Genomic DNA, 8,306 nt, shown 5'->3' on the forward strand with positions numbered 1-8,306 from the left:
ATGGCCATTTGAAATCAGCTAGGTCTTCAAGATGCAGCATCCCCTGTAATAGAACAAATAACATATTTTCATGATCATACAATACTCATTGTGACCATAATTACAGTTCTTGTAGGTTATCTACTAGCCTCCCTTCTACCAAACACATATATTAACCGCAATCTGTTAGAAGGACAAACTCTAGAAACTATTTGAACGATCTTGCCCGCCATTACGCTAATCTTCATTGCTCTCCCATCTTTACGACTCTTATACCTACTAGATGAAATTCATCAACCAGCAATCACCCTTAAAACAATTGGGCATCAATGATACTGAAGCTATGAATACTCTGACTTCTCCTTAACAGAATTTGATTCTTACATAATTCCCATTAATGAAATAAATCCCAATTCATTTCGTCTATTAGATGTAGACAATCGTATTGTATTACCTATTAACATTGATATTCGTATCCTAATTACCGCCGCCGATGTTCTTCACTCATGGGCCATACCCGCCTTTGGTATTAAGGCGGATGCTACTCCAGGACGCTTAAATCAAGTAGCAGCCAACATTACACGTACAGGCCTATTCTTTGGTCAATGTTCAGAAATCTGTGGTGCAAATCACAGTTTCATACCAATTGTTGTTGAAGCCTGCCCTCATTCAGTATTCATTAAATGAGTAACAAAAATAATACAAGAACTTTCATTGGATGGCTGAAAGTAAGCAATGGTCTCTTAAACCAAAAGATAGTAAAATAACAATTACTTCCAATGGAAAAATTAGTTAAATTATAACGTAAGCATGTCAAGCTTAAATTACTACTCAATAGTATTTTTCTATCCCACAAATATCCCCCCTAAAATGACTTATCTTATTTATTATATTTTCCTTATGCTACCTTCTATTTGCATCTATCATATATTTTAATTCAAATACCCCTGATCCTTCCTTAAGTGACATCAATATTAAGAAAACAACTATAAATTGAAAGTGATAACAAACCTTTTTTCAACTTTTGATCCCTCTACTTCAATTATAAATATATCATTTAACTGACTTAGAACAGTAATTGGACTTCTAATTATTCCAATCCCATTCTGATTCTTACCAGGACGACCAAACATTCTATGAAATAAAATTACCTTAACTCTCCATAAGGAATTCAAAACTATTCTTGGCCCTACTAGTTATCAAGGGAGAACCTTCCTATTTATTTCTTTATTCTCCTTCATCTTGTTTAACAATTTTATAGGCCTATTTCCCTACGTATTTACTAGCTCTAGTCACCTAACCTTCACATTAACTCTTGCCCTCCCTCTTTGAATAAGCTTCATAATCTATGGCTGAATGAATCACACCCAACACATATTTGCTCATCTCGTTCCTTCTGGAACCCCGGCCCCTCTCATACCATTCATAGTATGTATTGAAATAATTAGCAACATCATTCGGCCTGGAACTTTAGCTGTTCGATTAATAGCAAACATAATCGCAGGACATCTTCTCTTAACTTTACTAGGTAATACAGGCCCTTCTTTATCTCTCTCCATACTCTCCCTACTAATAATTGGACAAATTGCCCTCCTAATATTAGAATCTGCCGTCGCAGTAATTCAATCATATGTATTTGCAGTTCTAGATACACTATACTCAAGAGAAGTTACTTATGTCAGCACCACAAAATCATCCTTACCACCTTGTTGATCAAAGCCCTTGGCCACTTACTGGGGCCTTAGGCGCCTTAATTACAACTACAGGACTTACTAAATGATTCCACCAATATGACCCCTCTCTATTTTTCCTAGGCATACTAATTACATTATTAACTATAATTCAATGATGACGAGATGTAACTCGAGAAGGAACATATCAAGGATTACACACTATGCAAGTTACATTAGGTCTTCGGTGAGGCATAATTTTATTTATTATTTCTGAGGTATTCTTTTTCGTCTCATTCTTCTGAGCCTTCTTCCATAGTAGATTGGCACCAACAGTAGAAATTGGATCTTTCTGGCCCCCTGCAGGCATTGTGCCATTTAACCCAATACACATTCCCCTTCTTAATACTGCAATTCTACTGGCCTCAGGAGTTACTGTAACATGAGCTCATCACAGTCTAATAGAGGGCAACCACACCCAAGCCACACAAGGGCTACTACTTACAATTCTCCTAGGCCTATATTTTACTGCTCTACAAGCATACGAATATTACGAAGCACCATTCACCATCGCAGATGCTGTTTACGGCTCAACATTTTTCATAGCAACAGGCTTCCATGGTCTCCACGTTATTATCGGTTCCACATTCCTAGCCACTTGTTTATTACGCCACCTTTTATCACATTTCTCTCCTACCCACCACTTTGGATTTGAAGCCGCTGCTTGATATTGACATCGGGAAAACAATGATAAAAGTCCTCCGAAAAATATGCTTGTATTGATGCATGAGAATCTAGTTGACGCAACCTACTCTTAAGTTCCTGAATTTGGATTATGTTAGCCAAGGTTGGGGGGTCGCCCATAACTCGCTGAGAGCGATATAGAAAAATTCTGAGAGCGTACGGTCCTGTTGTTGTACCATTTTACCACGCCATTGGAAAAAAACTGCGAATTTTTGGTTTACCGTATGCTTGCCACCATGAATAAACATTGGGGAACTGTCGTTTCATCTTACACCAATACTCAACGCGCGTCGTAAATCCGTCGATCACCTCCTCACAAGACAAAAGCGTATTGATAATCTTCCAATACGATGGACCTTGTCCAGCGGGAAGAGAAAAGGGAAGCTTAAAAGCTGCTCCAACTGCAGCATGATTTGACAAAGGGCGCAAGAGGGTTAAAACGTGAAGCACTGCCTTGCATAAAGGATCTGTGAAATAAACCCTATCTAGGCGGCTCTGCGTGGACATAGAGTGATATGTCATCACATGCGGAGAGTTAGAAACAAAAAGAGCATCATGTAGCTTCATGGCACGCACAAGCTCAACTAGTGATTGGTAGGTAGGTGAGGGGGTGAGTGAGTCTCTAGGATCATCACCACATTAAAATCGCCCAACATTATACATTGATCGACACCAGGAGGAATTATAGATGGTATAGTTGTTGCAAAAACACTCATCCATCTCTCTAATTTTCAGAAATCCAGAATAAACATACAATAGGATTATACATAAGCCTCAGATATAACATCTAATTGCTCTACCTTCAGTTGAGAGCATGACACAATCATAACCTAAACATTTCTGACAACTGTCGCGACTCCTGTGGTGTTTTGACAATTAATAATAGCGTTAAAATCGGGGAGAAAATCGAAAGAATGAAAAGTCAATTCAGTGAGACAACATACTTTAGAATGGCGTCGCTCTATAAACTGCTTTAGCGACGTTAAATTTGGTGCAGAGCTAAACCTATTAATATTAAGATTTAGAAGAGTGAATTTATTTAACATGGGCATGCTCTGAGGCACTATGAAAAACACACATTACAGTACTTACTTCAAAAATCCGTAGAAATATTGGTAGTAAAGACCACACCAAAACCGCCATTCGGACGCACTTGAAAACAACTAACGAGAAAAAATAAAGATACCAAAAAACCACGCATTTGATTTAACACAGAAACACCGTTTTTATCGTATCATGAAAAGAAGGCAAACTAACAGCACTCACTATAATTCAGAGTCAGATGTGGATCGGCCTTGCGGGAGCGGGTCACGTGAACTTTACTCTTTTGATCGTGGTGGAACACATTGGGAAGCAGGTTGTTCATTCTTTTCATTTGCTGAACTTGAAACTCAGCGACGTTTTTGTTGCGAGAGAGATTCAGACTCCTCGGAAATTGAACTCTGTGAGAAAGTGGGAAGAATAAAAGCTTCATTTCTACTTGCCATAGACTTTGCCGAGATCGTTCTAATATTCTGATTTGAAAATTGCACTGACAACTTCGAAACTTTCAGTGGCGTATCGGTAGGTTCCTTCGGGGACGCAAGGAGTGTGGGCTCTTCCATCTCGGGCTGCAATGGTTTATATGACATAGGATCGTCTAAACGGCGAGGTAACTCAGGAAAAGCATCATCATCAAGGATACGATTAACCTGCGCGAGTCCGGACGGGAGTTCCAAAGTTGCCCCCGCCAGCGATCCACAAATCCTGAGGTAGGACCAGGACAAGGTACTTTCCCTATCTCCGTCATCTGAACAGATACAGCGTTAGGTTTCACACCCTGTGAAACCGGTTTTTTCTTGACTGGGCAGCTAGATACGGTGTGCAGACACTGATACGGTGTGGCAAAAAAAAAAAAAAAACAGGTGATAGGTTGTCCTTCATACGAGACGCTCACTTTATAGCCCTGTACAATTACACGGGAAGGGATGTGTTTCGTCAGCTCCATGTATATAATTCTAAAACCATTGTCGATTGCAGTAGGAAATGGGGCGGTCCAATATTGCGTTTCTACTCGGCGCACGGTACCATAGGCCTGAAAATGATCCTCCAACACTGTTAGGGGCACTTCAAGTGGAGAATCATAAACACGAACCATTTCACTGGGTCTTCAGCTGGTACAATGCGCACAAGGTTTGTGTTACCGTCAGCATGCTGAAAGGGCACTGTGTCCGGCACTGTGGAGCGAAACTGATCATACGCCGTAATAGTTTTAAATTTGATGGAAATACTCTAAGACTCTTCGTGGAGCTGTGTTGCACAAATTTTCTCAAAAATACCTGGAAAAATATCAGTTAACCATTGGTAGACAAGGCTGGAATGGGGTTGAGAACTCCGGTATCGTTTATCAAACATAAGCTTGTATTGCAATTGTTTCTTATATGGCATCGCACTTGAATAATAAAACAACTTAAACGAACTTCAATGGAGTAGAATAACACCAATTAGCCTAAATAGGCCTCAACTAACGTCGATGAACAATTCTCAACAGGTGTGGATAAATCAAATAGTCACTTTCGGGTCTGCTGCGATCTGCACTGCTCGAAGGCTCGAGCGAAACCGACTATAATGCCACCTGAAACTAAAACCGAAATATTACTTACTTTAGCCTTGATCTATGGAACGATTAACCTTCTTCCTGTAAGGTTATTTGCACCTAAGTACGCAACGAAATTCATTTATTCGATGACCTAGAGAGAAATTAGTACCCACTAGTAAACGAAACAACTTACAATCTAGGAAAAATTACAGAAATAAAAACATCTTAAGAATTAATTTATAGAATTTGAATTCTATAAAGTCAAAAGTACACGAATAATAATAATAATAATAATAATAATAATAATAATAATAATAATTATTATTATTATTATTATTATTATTATTATTATTATTATTATTATTATTATTATTATTATTTATTATTATTATTATTATTACTAGCATCAATTGACCACTTTGCTGGGCTAAATTGGGAAAAAACAATAATATGCTGCGTTATTCAGTCACTTTTTCTATTACTAAAGCGCTCTATTTTTCTATTACTCATTTTCGACGAGTTTTATATTTCCCACGTTGCGGAGCACAACATCTTCAATGTTTTTGTTTATCTCAGCCACCCGGAAAACTATGAATTCGACAATGATAATGGTTATTCTGATCATTTTTATATGTCTTCCCCTCCTGCATGTGGCGGGATGAATTTGGATTTAAACGACATCAGATGTGTCATTGTTCATTTCAGCGACTGCAAAAATTATAGATTCGATACTAATATGGGTCATTTTTCGTTCTCTTTTAAATTTTGCTATTCTTCCCCCTTTCTTTAGTTACACCACTAAAATCATATAATTAAAACCATCTCGGGTTCGAACTTCATCTAAGCTGAAAATTTTTATCGAGATTGGTACGGTGGTTCAAGACTTATTAAATTTTATTTATGTTCATATATATATGTATATATATATCCCTTTCCCATTCCCCTCCTCTAAATTCTAGCGTGAAAGTGAAATAATAAAAACCATATTAGGCCCAAACCTCATCTATGCTAAAAATTTTATGCAGATCTGCCCGGTAGTTCAAGACTTATTAACTCATTAACATAGTACTTTTATTTTAACTTGCATTGATTTTTGTATAACTCCCGTCCTCCACCTTCCCTACATTCCTCCATCAATGAGAAATGGTTAAAAGCATTCCATGCACAAACGTAATATATGTTGCAAATCTCATCCATATTGGTCGTTTGATTCAAAACTTATGGTTTTCTTTGTTTTTTATATTTTTTCATTTCCCCCTTCCATAGGTAACACCGTCGAAACGAATAAATAAAAATACTCCCAGGTACTAGCATTATAAATGTTGTATATTCGATCGAGATCGGTCGGGTATTTTAAGAGAATATAAGTCACAGCCAATTTAATTTTATAATATAGGTTATTATTATTATTATTATTATTAATATTATTATTATTATTATTATTATTATTATTATTATTATTATTATTATTATTATTATTATTATTATTATTATCATTATTATTATTATTATTCGCTTCCTTTTGAATTTGCACGGTGAAATTACTGTATAATATGTTTTTATTTTTGTATATTTTCCTGGATTGTATGTGATTTTCTTTATTAGTGGCCACTAATTTCTCTCTAGGTCCAGCGATAAATCTAGGTTCGATTCCCCGTCAGGTAATATAACTTATGCGCATAAAATAATGGCTGCAAACAGAGATTTATCTTCTATTGGAGAACTTACAAAGCATCGCTGGCGAGAATTCGAATAAACGGTGTCTGTTCTTCATCATACAGTGTAATAATCAGTATGTTTCATATTTATATTCGTCTCTCTCTCTTTCTCTCTTGACGTTTCCCTATCCTGTCTTAGCATCTTTCACTGCTCTAACATCTCTCTCACGTACAGACGCACTTTATGTGCATGTGCGTGTTCGAAAGTTAAAACGGAGCAAGAGACCGATAGAACTTGTCTGGAAAATGTAATTAACTGTCAACTTCAGCGTCGAGTTTTTCTGCTCTGGGGATAACATCTGCAATCCTGGTCATCTCTGAAAAAAATACTTTTTAAACGCAAAGGAATAAGTCAAATATCTTTTTTTATCATCTGGGTTACGGAGTCTCAGTCGAATTACCGAGTCACTACGGCTTTGAATCCTCAACCAAGCGGCGGTGCAAAAGCTAAGCAACATCATCCGACTGACACTTTGATCCGTTTGAGTTCTAGCGTGTTCATTCTATGTGTGCAAATTACACCGTTATATCCGCAAGAGACGAAAGTGATGCTGGATGTTCGGAACAGATAAATCTTCGGAAAAGACTAAAAAATGACAATTTCTTTGTTTATTTGAAAACAAAATTTTATTTATACTAGTTCGACACAAATTTGTTTCCATGCTTTAATTGAATATGATTTATTCATGTTGAAATCTGAAACATGCAAGGTCTGCTACATCTTTATGGAACGTCCAATTTTCCATTTGAACATTTGTAACCTTTCATAATGATACGGTTTGGACTTTTAATACAGGATATTTCTTATAAAAGTTTACCAGTAAAATAGCACTCACTCAATTTTATCTTCCTTTCTTTCTTCCTTTTCTTCGTTTTTTCTTTTCTTTGTTCACTTTGTATTAGTAGTCTGCAATGGAAGATATGACCTACGCTACCTACTGGGTTTTTCAGAATTTGGTTTGCATCAGTACGCCCAATGAATACTACCAAACTTACAACCGAACCACGCGGAAACAAACCATGTGTTAAACTTTTGACATTATCTTCAATGTGTCTGTAAGATCTACAGTTCTACTGGAAAATAAGTATGGTATCCTTTTTGAAAGTGGCTTAATGGATGTTTCAAGCATCCTCTATATATATTCGAATTTAGCTGAAAAATGTAGAAACAAACGTTATTTCTATATTACTGTTGGATTTCTGGTAACCGAACTTTATAATGTTAGGTTGCTTTTTTACTAAGTTTTAAATTCCACATTTTTATTTGTTCTCTCTTTTCTTTTTTCTTCTTTGTCTCTCTCTCTCTCTCTCTCTCTCTCTCTCTCTCTCTCTTAGCTTTATTTCTGAACCTACATCCATTGGTTTCAATTTTTTATTGTGTGTGTTTCAGTTTCTTCCTAAGTCAACTTATAAATCTTGTTTCGTCTTGTTTTTTGTTATTTCATTTCATCGATACTAATGAATGAGTAGTTTGAAATTAGAATTGCGTTCATGTCGTTAGCTAATTTTAGTTATGGAGAGAAGAAGGAGGAGAGAGAGAGAGGTGGTCTCTTTACCAGACACGATTAAGGGATAAGAAGGTGTATATTTGGTGGCCTAGTAGCACGGCGTTAGGTG

The 8,306-nt window shown here is 36.7% G+C and overlaps 1 pseudogene; it reads left to right on the plus strand.

Moving 5' to 3' along the window:
* LOC145682825 (cytochrome c oxidase subunit 2 pseudogene) lies at positions 1-705 on the plus strand (annotated as a pseudogene).
* Positions 706-8,306: the final 7,601 nt, after the last annotated feature.

This window comes from Thermobia domestica, chromosome 4 (assembly GCF_964235325.1).
Source record: "Thermobia domestica chromosome 4, izTheDome1.hap1.1, whole genome shotgun sequence".
Taxonomy (NCBI): Eukaryota; Metazoa; Arthropoda; class Insecta; order Zygentoma; family Lepismatidae; genus Thermobia; species Thermobia domestica.